Raw genomic sequence first — 13586 nt, 5'->3', positions numbered from 1 at the left:
ATATAAAATAGGATGTATACATATATGTGTATATACACATATATGTATATATCTCCTATTAGTTCTGTCCCTCTAGAGAACCCTGACTAATACAGATTTTGGTGCCAGGAGTGGTTCTAGAGGAACAGAATTGAGGATGGAGTTCTTTCACTGGTTTGGGGGTTTCTGGAGTTGGCTGCTTAAAATGATTAGACCCCAAAATGCTAAGGACACTACTTCTAATATTATGGAGAACACTGATAGTCCTTGCAGTGAACTGTTTAGAGAGCTATGGAAAATAAATGCATTTGACACTCCTGATTCATCACTTGTGAGAGGCAAGCGGTTTGGTGACCCTGTACATAATACCTCTGACCATACATAGAGAACCAAGGAAAATAATGAAGCTAGTTGATTGGTCCTAAGTTCAGTGGGCAAAGTGATGGAAGAAAATGATGAACTCAGGGATTCTGTCTCCCGACATCAGAAGCAGATACCAAGACTCAAGTCTGCTAAGGTTGCCCTGAGTGAGAGTCTTATCTCCTGCAAAGAAAGAGCTGAAATTGTGGAAATACAGACACAAGCTCTTACCATGTGAGTAGCTGATCTGCAATGGAAGGTGCATGCACAGCCTCACCAGGTGACTACTGTTAAAATGAGGGCATTGATTGGAAAAGAATGAGACCTGCAACTTGATATCGGGACATGTGGGAAGACCGGTTACCCACTGGACCCACTGTAAGTTGGAACTGAGCTAAAACTCCATTAATTACCTAACCTCCATAAGCCCCTACTTTAACTGGATGATCACTATGACGTTTTGGGTCTCCTGGAATCAACGTCAGCTCAGGAAGACCCTGATGAAGCTGGGCACACTAAGTTTGTAAACTCTGATGAAATTTTTTTGCCAGAAGAAACAGCTTCCCCATCTCCTGTAGTGGCAACATTTCCTCCCTAACCCGTGCTGCCATTAGCCTTTCCACCTTTGTCTGAGGAGACAAACCCTATACTGCCTGAGGCAACAGTGATGGCCTCCCCTGAGACAGTTACCAGGTGAGATAATGTTGATTCTCCCCAGGAGCCACCCCCAACACCCCTGTTTGCTTTTAGATCTATAACTAGACTAAAGTCCTGGCAGGCCCCTAGAGGTGAGGTTGAGAATATGACCACGAGGAGGCATACTACACTTAAAAAGAACTGCTTGAGTTTTCTAATTTATATAAACAGAAATCTGGAGAACAGGGATGGGAATGGATAGTAGGGTATGGGATAATGGTGGAAGGAACATAGAGTTGGATCAGGCTGAATTTATTGATTTGGGCCCACTAAGTAGGGACTCAGATTTAATATTGCAGCCCAGAGTTTTCACACTTTATTTGCTTGGTTAGCTGAAACATGGATTAAAAGATGGACCACTGTGAGTGAGCTGGAAATGCCTAATCTCTCTTGGTGTAATGTAGAGAAAGGGATCCAAAGGCTTAGATTGGGATGATGGAGTCATTTAGTCACTTTAAACCTACTCATCCCAGCTGGGAGGGTCCAGAAGCTATACCCTTGACCAATGCCTTGTGAAATAGATTTGTGAGGGCAGAACCTGTATCTTTGAAGAGCTCTGTAATTGTCCTTCTCTGTATGTCAGATCCAACAGTGGGAACTGCAGCCACTCAACTACAATATTTAAATACAATAGGAATAATTGGATCCTGAGGTGGCAGAGGCCAAGCAGCGGCACTCATCCATGAGGTCTTAACTCAGGCGTGGTGTAGAGTTGGTGCTCTGTACATATGTGGCGAATGAAGAAATGAAAAACTCAGGGAAATATCTACCAGCAACCATTATGCTTGAAACGAAATAATTTCCATTGTAACTTCCCCCCCCGTTTGTGGATGGGTGCTATGAAGTAAAGCTTAGCATGACCGAACAACCTAGGGCTTTTCTTTTCCTTTTTAAAATGTAATCCATTTCATGAAATATTCAAGTCCATAGTGAACAAAGAGGAGCGTTATGCCCTCTTTGTTATGTGTCTTTTATGGTGGTGTCTCTCATAGTTGTTATTTGTCTTAGGTATTCTTTCTGGCCTTAGTAATATGGATAATTTAGCCTTTCAATTAATGTTTTTTTATAAATGTCTGCTTTTGAAAATACTGAAATGTGTCAAAAATCTAAATATAAGAGCTGAAACCATCAAACTTTGAGAAAAAAACTTAGAGGTAGGTCTTTATGACTTCAGATCTGTCAGTGGATTCTTAGATATCACACTGTGAGCACAAAAAACAAAAAATGGATAAATGGGGCTTTATTAAAAAGAAATCAATAAATACAAATCAATAAATACATGTATTTATTTATATATAATACAGATGAAATATATAAATATATATGAAAACATATAAATATATATAGAAATACATTATCAAGAAAATAAAAAGATAGCCTACACAATGGGAAATAATATTACCAAATTATATATCTGACAGGGGTCTAGTGGTCAGAATATATAAAGAATTATTACAACTAACAACATAAAACAAACTACCCCATTTTAAAAGGGGCAGGGGGCAGGTAAAAGAGTTGAATACACATTTGTCTACAGAAGAATACAAATGGTTAACGAATGCATGAAAAGACACTCAAAATCAGTCATTGGGAAATGCAAATCAAAACCATAATGAGTTAGAACCTTACAACCTCTAAGAGAGAGAGAAAGAATTTCAAGAGTTTGCAAGCATGTGGATTAGTTGGAACACTTATATATTGCTGGTAGAGATGTAAAATGGTTTAGGCACTGTGGACAGCAGTTTGCAGGTTCCTCGAAAAGTGAGATAGAATTGGTGTATGATCATGCAAGGAAAATCTTTGGTACAAGCTCAGTAGCACCGGAAACTGCTAACAAACAAGTACACGTATATGAATGTTTATAGCGGCACAATTTATAATAACCCAAAGGTGAAAACAGTTGAAATTTTCATTAATGAATGAACAGATAAACAAATCATGATATACACATAAAATAGAATATTACTCAGTCATAAAAAGTAATAAAGTATAGATGTACACTGTGACATGGATGAACCTCCAGAACATTCTGAGCAAGAGAAGCCAGACACAATAGGCTGCACCTTGCATGATGCTGTTTGTATGAGATGTTCAAAATACAAAAGTACATACAGCCAGAACGTACACTGGTGGTTACTTTGGGCAAAGTAGGAGGTTTGAGGAATGAAGGGCCATGGCTTAAAGGGTATAGGGTTTCCTTTTGAAACCCCAAAAATGCTTTTAGAGCCAGATAAAAGTAGTGGTTGCATAGTATCGTGAGTGGACTAAATGTCACGGAGTTATCTACTTCAAACGATGGTTAATTTTATATTATATGAACGTCATCTCAATAAAAAGGAGAAGTAAAACAAGAAGAGAAAATTTAAAAAATCTTAAAAAGGAGTAAAATAGAAAACAACTCATAAGACTGTAGATTTCAGCCAAATCATATAATACAGTAAATATTAGTGCTCTACACATATCAATTCAAAAAAACAAATCATACCTGTTTCTAAAAGTAAAAGTGTAATTTCCACCTTCTATTTAGAAGATAGAAAATTAAAATTTCATCACTTCGATCCCAGAACCTATTCCGCATCATATGAAAATTTCTACGTTTTCTTGAACAGAAAATCTAAGACAAGTCAGTCACCACCCAGTAGAAACGGTGCATAAGCACCTGCTTACCTGGGCAAGGACCACCAGACACCCATAAGAAGAATTCAGATAAAATGTATAACAAGTGATAATGGCATAGTGTCAGCAAAAAAGAGACTATAAAACCTCTAGGGGCTGAGACAAGAGAAATTTAAATGCTTCAACAGACTCTTCTTCACGGACCTCACCAGGTATTGTCCTCACAATAAAGACTGACAAAAGTCTTGAGCAATCATTCCTGGCAGTTCAGGTCCAGCGGGGGGAAATCGCAGCCACTGTGGGAAAGTCACAAATCCAAGAGTGGCTCTTTCTCTTATGAAACACAACCTTAAAGATCTGGGGAAAATGCTGCAAACACTGTCACCCACTGAGTGGGTCTGAGTGAAAACCCACTTCAATTGGAGAAAAAAAAAAAGTTGTCTAATCTTAGAGGATGATTAGGAATTCATGCTTAGCTTAGCACTCCAGGCGAAGATGGGGCAGGATTACTTAGAAGGCTTTTCTCCAGGGAGTTTGAGATTAGTGTCTGCCTAAAACTGAGGCTTAATCAGATTACAAGAACAGACTTCATCCTCCAACAACAGGCTAACCAATATCAAGTAGCCAGTAATAGCTTTTTGCTGTTGAAAGACAAGAAACAGAGTTAAGATAATCTCTGAGACATTGAGCAAATGGAAAGCATAAAGCAAGAGTTGAGCAGATGTGGACAAAAACTCTTCGGCAGAGCAGCTGTTATAACAGGGAATATTAAAAGTATTTAAAGCTTCTGGAGTACCAAGAGTAACAATAACAAGAAAAAAATCTCAAATCTAGCTCAATTCCTGATAGACAGATACTCACCCCCAACATTAATGGCTTGTCAAAAGGAATGATTTGCTCATTTCCAAGCATAAAATATACTCACTTCAGTCTTTGTTGTTCTTCTGAGAGATCTAGATTTCAACAACAACAGTGAAAAATGATGACATTGTAAAAACAAAATAAACACAAAATTGCACAGATAAACATATTAAAAGCTATCCACATAACAAACTGACCTAAGTGTTGAAATAGCAAAAATGTAATTTAAAATAAGTATAATTAATATGGTAAAGGTTGTTGTGGAGAAGGTGGATACTGTTCAAAATTAGACTGGAAACTTCAGCAGAGTAATAAAAACTGTGAGGAAAAAAAAGAAGGAAAATGCAAGATTGGGTACAGTGGCTCTTACCCATAATCCCACTTTGAGAGGCCAAGGAGGGCAGATCACTTGAGCCCAGGAGTTCAAGACCAACCTGGGTAACATGGAGAAACCCTATCTTTACGAAAAAAAAAAAAAAAAAATAGATGGGTGTGGTTGTGTGTGCCTGTAGTAGCAGCTACTTGGGAGGCTGAGGTGGGAGGATTGCTTGAGCCTGGGAGGCAGAGATTGCAGTGAGCCATGATCATGCCATTGCACTCCAGCCTGGGTTACAGGGCAAGACTCTGTCTCAGAAAAAAAGAAAAAAAAACAAAAACCCTGAAAATTCTAGGAATGAAAAGCACAATAACAAAGGTGAAAAATACTTTTGATGGACTTCATCAGTCAATTCAATCAGCTACAGAAAGAATCAGCAAAATTGAAAATGGATGAAAAGAACTTGTCCTAACTGAAACCCAAGGCATGAAAAGATGGGTAGCTGGGATACCAGAAAACAACAAAACATACAATATAATCTAAGAGATGGGGACCTCCTCAATCTCTCTCAGTGTGTTAAGGATATAATTGGAATTTCAAAAGGAGAAAAGAGAGGAAAGTCAGAAGAAATATTTGAAAAAAATAGTAATTGAGAAATATAATGTGTAACAGGTCCCCAACATTTTTGGCACTAGGGATTGGTTTTGCAGAAGACAATTTTTCCACAGACTCCGTGGGAGAAAGGGGGGATGGTTTCAGGATGAATCAGTTCCATCTCAGATCATCAGGCATTAGTTAGATTCTCATAAGAAGCATGCAACCCAGATCCCTCAAGTGTGCAGTTCACAATAGGGTTCGCGCTCCTGTGAGAATCTACTGCCACCGCTGCTGATCTGACAGCAGGCACCTCCTGCTGTGTGACCCACTTCCTAACAGGCCACAGGTGGATACTGGTCCACAGCCCGGAAGTTGGGGACCCCTGCTGCATAACACTTAGAGTATTACATGCACATTACTGGGAACAAAAGACAAAAAAAAATTTGAAGTCAATCAGGGAAACAAAAAGACACATTATATCCAAAAGAATAAATAATAGAATTACAGCTGACTTCTCTTCAGATATTACACAAACCAGAGGAGAGTGGAATAAATCTTTAAAATGTGTAAGAGGAAAAACAAACTGTGTGTGTATTGGGGTGTTGGGAACGCAGTGTACTGCCAAACCAGAATTTTATTCCTAGTGAAAATATCTTTTAATAATAAAAAGAGACTTTATTTCCTGACAATGTAAAATAACAAGGAACAGTTAATACCCTCTCAGCTAAAACAATTTACAAATCAAATAAAGTTTATGTAAGGCTATTTTCAAGACACTGTATATCAGGCAATAAAAGGAGAATGACCATGGAAATGAAGAACAAACAAGGTGAGCAGATTATTGACCCAGTTTACTACACATAGTTTCAAGGCCGTAGCACAGAGAAGGGGAATTTCAGGCAGAGCACAACAAACTCCCAGAGCTGAGACCGACCTGAAACTCAGAGAAGATCAAGGCAGTTAGAGTTCACAGGACAGAGCATGAGAGAGAAAAGAGCTGCAGAGACAGAAATCTAGAGACTGCAGAGAGCCTCCCTTGGGGATTCAGCAGACTATTGATTAGGGCACGTGTCTGAGGAAACAGCATGAGTCTGGGGAAAGTATCATCTAAATTAATTAGTCAGAAAAAGGCTTGGAACTCTCATAGCCAGAAATAGTGGTTGGTTTCACAAGCCGCACTAGAAATCCTCATAAATTATGAGACATTGCAGGGAATATTCAAGGAATTCTTGTCTCCATAGTGAGATATAATTAGTCCTAGACTAAACATATGCCTGTTACCAACTTCCACATATTAGAAGAATGGCCGAAAAAGATCACACTGTTTATAAATAAGTTAATGACATGCCAAACAGAGTTCAATGATATTTATATAAATGTGTAAATATCTAGCCCCTAATAAGATAAAATTAGCAATGTCTGCCATTAAATTAAACTATCATATACTCATACAGTGGAATATGGGTCAGTAATATAAAAGAATGATCTCTTGATACAAACAACAAAATCTCAAATTAAATATGCTGAGTTAAAGAGGCCAGACCACTCCTTCTCATTACACACTGTAATATTTTATCTCTATAAATTATAGAGAATATAAACTAATCCACAGCAAAAGAAGGCTGACCTTTGGCTTCACATGGACAGGAGGGAAATATTAACAAAGGGGCAGGTATACGATTTCAGGAGTGATAGAGGAATATTTATTATTTTGATTGTACTGGTGCTCTCATGAGTACATACATAGATGAAAATGTACAGTTAATACATGTGCAATTTGTTGTATGTAAATTATACCACATTTGTTCAAAATGCATCTAAGAAAATATAAAGAAAAAGAATCAGAATTAAACAGGAGCAAGATAACTCAGTTCCTTACATAATAAGATAAAAGAAATTTATACTTTATAAAAGATGAGGCCTTTGAAAGGTTTTTAAGCAGGGCAGTGACCCAGTCCCATTTCCTTGCTAGAAAGTCCACCAGAGATTGCAGTCAGGGTAGGAGAAGGTTGAATTAAGGACTCACCCATCATTCACGTTTGTGCTGCCTGGGTCTTCAGTCTTTGTCGCCATGATTTCCCAGAAAGAAAAATGTACAACTTTCCAGCTGACTTGAGTTATGAATATGGATGTGTGCTCCACAGGCCAGCTCTTTGTTGCATGTCTAATGAGCAGAGCAAGCCTCCTGCAAAAGAAGAAAGAGCTGCACGTGCAGGTGGGAAGCTGGCCTGGTGATGGGGGCAGGTCCACTCCAGCTGCTTGCCTCAATAAATGTCTTCTCTCTCTTAATATTGGGCATGCGTGTGCTGCACCATCTCTTCTTTCATAAAAGATTATTGATTGATAGTCAATTGCTTAACCCTGTAAGGAAGTGGAATGAAACACATTGTATATTCACCATTGGAGAAGCAATATTTTGGAAATTTCTTAGTTTCAGATCTGTCAGGTGTTGGAGTATGATTACTTGCAGGAAACGCACATTTTAAAAGTCAACATTTGATGCATCCTATCTTGTTTGCTAATTTCCATTCTTTTTAATTTTTTCTGATGAAAAACTACATTTCATCTGTACACAAATCCATGCATGGGCTCATACCTTTGCTCCTACCCTAGTTTTTGTGAGGTCAGGCATGGTGGTTCACGCCTGTAATCCCAGCACTTTGGGAGGCCGAGGAGGGTGGATCACCTGAGGTCAGGAGTTTGAGACCAGCCTGGCCAACCTGGTGAAACCCCGTCTCTACTAAAAAAAAATAAAATAAAATAATTAGCTGGGCATGGTGGCAGGCACCTGTAATCCCAGCTACTCAGGAGGCTGAGGCAGGAGAATCACTTGAACCCAAGAGGCGAAGGTTGCAGTGAGCTGAGATCACGCCATTGTACTCCAGTCTGGGCAACAGAGCGAGACTTTATCGCAGAAAAAAAAAAAAAAAGAGAGAGAGAGAAATGCCTTTTCACTTTTTACCCTACATTTCTTCTGTAAAATTTTACCCTGATTTTCCCAAGCCACAAGATGTACTTGTCATTAATAAATTGTCCATCTCTTTATGACTACATTAATAAATATTTATCAAACATGTACTATTTCCCTAATATTTTTCCAGTCACTGAGAGTGAGACAATGAAAAAATATAGAAAAATAACAACCCTAAAGGTGTTTATAATTTTCTGAGGAAAAAGAGAAAATAAAAACAGTAATAAATAGCATATGTAGTATATTAGATGGTGAAAAGTGCATGCAGAAAAAACAAAACACGGCCTAGTATTGTGGCTTATGCCTGTAATCCCAGTACTTTAGGAGGCTGAGAGAGGGGGATTGCTTGAGGCCAGGAGTTTGAGGCCAGCCTGGGCAATAAAGTGAGACTCCATCTCTACAAAAAACAAATATATAAAAAATAAAATAGGGAAGGATAATGAGAAATGCTGGGTCTGGGTTGCAGTTTAAAATATGGAAGTGCGTAAGAGTGACAGTTAAAATAATAATTTGAACAAAGACCTAGGATTGATTGAACTGTGTGGGTATATGGATAAAACATTTCCAGGAAGTGGGAAAGAATTGCAAAAACCCAGGTGTGGGATCACAGTGAATTTCTTTGCAGAAGAGCAAGAAGGCAGCATTGCTGAATTAGAGTGAGGGAAAGAGTGAGTGATGATAGACTGTGAGAGGCATGACAGACCTTTGCAAATATTTGGGCCCTTTTATTTTTTTCTTGGATAGACTATATTCGCAGAATAGTTTTAAGTTCACAGTACAATTGAGAGAAAGGTACAGAAATTTCTGATATACACCCTGTCTCACACATACATAGCCTCCTTCATTATCAACAGAATTTTGATTCTTACTGTGTAAAGAGTTATTTGTGTATTTATGTATGTACTTTTCTATTTATAAGAAAAACTTACAGGATCAGGCTTCCTTAATCTGGCTGAAGTGTTGAGTACAGTCCAAAGCGGATACAGGGCAGATTGCTACTGAATTAAGATTCCAAACCTGAGCAATCTCCAATCAGATTATTTGAGAGATGATGATGGTTTAGATCAGGGTGTTTGCAATGAAAGGATTGGTCAAATTCTAAATATTTTTGAAATATACTCAATCCAGTTTGCTAACAGATTAGGTGAAGGCAATGACACAAAGTGGAATCAAGGAAGGCTCCAAGGGTTTATCCTGAGCATGCAGCAGGATACAGTTTATATTAAATAAAAAAGCGGAGTGCAGGAAGGAAGGGCAGGCTGGAACCAAAATATCCAGGGCTTGTTTTTGGACATACTAAGAGTTGACAGATTAATGTCCAACTGGAGATAGTCAGTAGGCTATATGAGGATGCATTTTGGAATAAGAGTCTAGTATGGAGAGAAGAATTTGAGTCAATAATAATGGTATTTTAAGTTGTGAATACAAACTACAAAATTGAAGGAAGGAAACTGAAGTGCAAAAGAGACCAAAAACTGAGTGTTTGGGTGCTCCAACATTAACAGATCAGGAAGATGAGGTCCAAGCAGGAGAGGGGAATTAGAAGGAACAGCCAGTGGTGCAGGAGGTAAATTAGAACAATTCCTTATCCTGGAAGACTGCAGGAGAGACTTTTTCAAGGGATGAGACAGTACTGTCAAATGCTGCTGATCGGTCAGGAAGAAAAAGCACTTGGAATGGAAGATTAGATTGGTCTACACGGTCATTAGTGCTACCTCCATAGCACGTTGGCCTTTATAATTTGGTCACATTACTCCTCTCCTCATTCTGCTAGAATCTGACTCTACCATATCATATAGTCTCAGACTTTTTACTTAAATTTGAAAAGTTTCCATGTCTTTATGTACAGAAAAAAAAATGGTAGCTACATTGTAGAGTGATTATGTGAGGATTAAATCATATAAATCATGTGAAACATTTAGAATCAGGGTTGGCACAGAACAAGTGCTCTTTAAACATTAGTTGTACCTATTGCTATTATTGCTGGAGAATAAGATATTTACAGCATGGTATAGATTTTTGTATCCCTGGAATATAGCAGGGTGTCTGGCACATAGTAGGTACTCAATAAATGAAAGACTGAAATCCTCAAATGTCTTTACTATTTCTTTAATCCCTCTGGTTCTCTATTCTTCTTTCTTAATTCAGAAATGGAACTGGAAAAATCATATATTTAAAACAATTAAGTGGATACGTGTTAATATTACCTTAATAGAAAGTGACAAAATCAGTAGTCATCTAAAAAAATTGTCATGTGAACAAATCAATAATAAAGACTAATAATCATTGCAATTAAATAATTTCAAGAGCATTTTTATATTTATTGTCTTATTAAATTCTCATACTCACTGATGATGTTGCTAATATTGTCTTTTAGCATCAGGTCATCTAAGACGGGACTTTTACTCAAAAATTACTCAAATTATATTATTGAGACTATATTATTTTCCAAGAATTAAGCTACACAACTATTAGTTATTCTATTTCACTGAATACTCATGGAGAATTAATGAAATTATATCAGGTTTTTCATGATTTATCTATAAGTGGGAATCTCAAGGTTCTCATATTCTACTCAAAACAGCTTACAGCGTAGTCAAGATTTGCAAACTCAGAATTCCTGACCTGAGGTTAGGTAAAGTTATTATTTCTCATCTGAGACTTCTCAACTCCAGAGATACACGATTCCAAAGAGATTAGAGAAAATTTGAAAGGAACCAATATGTGAGGAGTAGAACTGGTGCCCAGGTAATCGAGTGGGCCTGTGCAGGCAGCATTCACGGATTTTAGAACCACGGAGACAGGTGCTGCCCCGGGAGTGACTGCTGTTGGAGTAAATACAGTTCAAGGATGAATAAAATGTGAGAGATGAAACAAGTCCTGGGATATAACTCAAACTTGTTGTAAAAACGGACCTGCACTGGAACCTAAGAAAGACAGAAGTGACTGCTAATGCCGTCGTTTGCTGTTCCCTGGTGCATTCCCAGGAGACATCAGTAATGGCGTGCCTTGTATAAACATCTCCGCCAGAGGCGGTCACAGAGCTTTTGTTGTGACTCATTTTCTTCTAATTTAAAGCAAGCGTCATCTTTTACCTCCATTCTTGCTGCTTACTGCATTTCAAAGTAACTCTAGGCTCCCCGATCTGGTCAAATAACCAATCCCAAAGTCCCGTTCCTGAATATCTATTGCTGGAGTCTATGAACCCACGCTTACAGCCAATCTGCCAGTGGTACTTCTGCTGCTGTTCCTGCTGCTGGTACCAAAACACTCCTGCTGAACGGGGTCCCAGGAACCCACAGGGGTGCTATTGCTGCTGAAATCACTAACAGTGATGCTGCGGCTGATGCCAAAGTTGCTGCAAAGAGCCTGGAGCTGCCTCTAGCTGTTGCTAGTGATAGCAAAGGCACAACCAGAAGCTGGGAGAAATAACCTCCTCTCTCTGCCTTCTATCTTCCCATCAATTCGTCCCATTGGCAGAACCTGGGGAAAATATTAAAAGGCTTCTAGCTCGCTGAAATTGAGAAAACACAAAAATATGCAAATGAAACTAAAGATCACAGACTAATAGTAATCACAATGGTTAAACAGGGCTAGTTTAATTCCTTGCATTGGTACCTTTTAGTATCACTACTTTTTAAAAATTTTTGTTCAATACTGAGAACCTCAGTCATCTATCCCAGATTTGCCAGAAAAATACAGAATGCTAAATTAAATTTCAATTTCAGGTAAACAATGAATAATATTTTAGTATAAGTAGTATCCATAAAATATGGCATATGTCTGTGTATTACACATATATAATATATACATAGTAAGTACACACATACACATACAGTCCAAATACTGCATTAAACATTTACACTAAAAAGTATTCATTGCTTATCTGAAATTCAAATTTTAACTGGGTGTCTTGAATTTTAATTTGCTAAATGTTGCAACTCTATCCCTTAAGGATACATGAGGATTACATAAGATAGTGATTTGCTCATACATTCACTACAGCATTTTGCACAAAACTTCTTTCTCTCTCTCTCTTTCTCTGTTTCTCTTTCTCTCTCTCCTTCTCAACGGTGACATTTTGTTGCAGAGATTACGTACTTACCAGTATTTAAGTACCTATGTGTGCAAGGCACTCAGAAACACTGAAGACAACAGGTGGTTACTATAACACTTGTCCTCTTGATTCAGAATTGAAATACTCCTTATCTCACCTGCTCAGAGCATTGAAAGACACTGAATCTTAGCTAAACCCCTCCTGAAAAATTGCCTGGAGCCAAAGAGAGTTGCCTTGCCCAAGTCATGGCCCCTTCTAGGGGCGAAGCTGCTACCCAACTTAAATGACTGGGTCATGCAGGGGTACCCAAGCCTGGTTTCTTTGCCTCAACACAGAGTCGTTCTTAAGGGACATCCAGCTTCAAAGCTCCCTGTGGAATCAGCTGAGGTCTTTGTTATGACTTTCTCTGACCAAACTCTCCCTCTGCTAAACCATGTTTTTCTACAGTATTTCTTCTTACACTTTAAGTATGAGAATGACAGCATCGGTTTCCTGAGGAGTCGAATGTACAGAAGTGACTATGCTAGTACTAACCACCTTATGGGTCATAAATAGCCTATTTTGACTGCAAAACAAAATAGCTTTAATTTAAAATCTATTATGCTCTCGTTCCTCATTGCTTCTTCAGCTCCTATTAGGAGCTCAGTGCATGGTTATTGAATGATTATTGAATAAATGATTGGATGAGTAAATTAATGATGTCTATAAATAAGGGGCAGCCACACAGTAGAAGTTCAATAAAATATTAACTTCATCCTACTGGAAGAACATTTTGTAAATCAAGGAATTTCCTCTAAGTAAAGGTTCTATGTACCACTTATAAATTTATGAAATTTCTCTATCTTGGCTTAAACCTAAAACCTCTTTGGGAAGCTAACTGAACTGTGTTTCTATAGTACTGCAAAATTGTATCTTTATTGGCTGAAAGGTAAAGTATAACAGAAAAATGTGAGAGGATACAAAAAATGCATGCTTTGTGTTCTTCCATTCTCCCTAATATTCCAATATGCTGCTTCGGCACCCTGGCTAGATTTGAGACACCTTGAGACTTTATAGAATGATCAAACCTTCATTCTACCCCTTGATAGAAATTACTGTAAGTTGTCATGATATTGAAATTTCAGTGCTAATCA

The 13586-nt window shown here is 38.1% G+C and overlaps 1 long non-coding RNA gene across 1 annotated transcript; it reads right to left on the bottom strand.

The window, feature by feature from the left end:
- Window positions 1–894: 894 nt before the first annotated feature.
- LOC129524408 (uncharacterized) lies at window positions 895–12831 on the bottom strand. The gene is made up of 3 exons (XR_008668158.2): window positions 12502–12831; window positions 7452–7786; window positions 895–4604 (listed from the first exon to the last, which is right to left on the bottom strand). It is a non-coding gene; the product is annotated as an uncharacterized lncRNA (long non-coding RNA).
- Window positions 12832–13586: the final 755 nt, after the last annotated feature.

Source organism: Gorilla gorilla, chromosome 7 (assembly GCF_029281585.2).
Source record: "Gorilla gorilla gorilla isolate KB3781 chromosome 7, NHGRI_mGorGor1-v2.1_pri, whole genome shotgun sequence".
Lineage (NCBI taxonomy): Eukaryota > Metazoa > Chordata > Mammalia > Primates > Hominidae > Gorilla > Gorilla gorilla.
Note: the sequence above shows the minus strand (reverse complement) of the source record. Positions and strands in the feature narration are given on the sequence as shown.